Source organism: Nanorana parkeri, unplaced genomic scaffold (genome assembly GCF_000935625.1).
Source record: "Nanorana parkeri isolate BGI_ZX_2015 unplaced genomic scaffold, ASM93562v1 scaffold613, whole genome shotgun sequence".
Taxonomy (NCBI): domain Eukaryota; kingdom Metazoa; phylum Chordata; class Amphibia; order Anura; family Dicroglossidae; genus Nanorana; species Nanorana parkeri.
In genome coordinates this window covers 98,784-99,533 of record NW_017306881.1, presented here as the reverse complement: position 1 = coordinate 99,533, position 750 = coordinate 98,784, and positions in this window count along the sequence as shown.

Sequence of the window (750 nt, the reverse complement as noted above, 5' to 3'; positions counted from 1 at the left end):
CTAAGACTCTGTTGATTGCTGCCCGTATTGCCGACTGCCTTCGTAAAGGCACCATTTTCAGTTTGGGCTCCAAGCTCAGCAGATAGTGAGCCTCGGCTGACAGCATGGGGAGAGGGTTAGTCATGGAGTCCAGGACTTCCACGAGCCGGTTCTCCTCCCTTTCGAATCTCGGGCGTCGTGGTCTCAGCACTGAACGCCTACGTACAAGCCTTGATTTTGGGGCTGAGGTAGTTGGTGTGGGCGGTGCTGGTGGTGGTTGTGCTGTGCTGCTTGTTGGGGATGGGCTCAGTGGTCCTGGGGAGCAGGAGGGCGAGGTAGGCGATGTGGCCGATTCCACCGGCTCCTCTTCAGGCCTCTCAGTAGGCTCCAAGCTACATTCGGTGCTGTAAAGAGTAATAAACAATACATAAGTATGTGCTATATATTATTCTATGCATGTTACATAAGACTACATTCATGACATAATAATTGCAATGGACGTGACTTACCTACGCATTTCCAGACATGGAATCAGAAAGGACAGCTGCTCCGCATGGATGTAGCGGTATGGGGCACTGGCAGCCGCGCCACTGCGATATTCCTGCTGCTTTCGACGGTGGCGTATGAAGGCGTCCTTCATACTTTTCCATTTTTTCTTTAGAATATCAACTGTGTAAACAAAATGAAAACATGACCTAATTAAATTTTTGCTGTTGTCTTTCATTTCTTGGGTATTTAGCGACTGGACAGTCCTTGGCTACTCTTCATTTT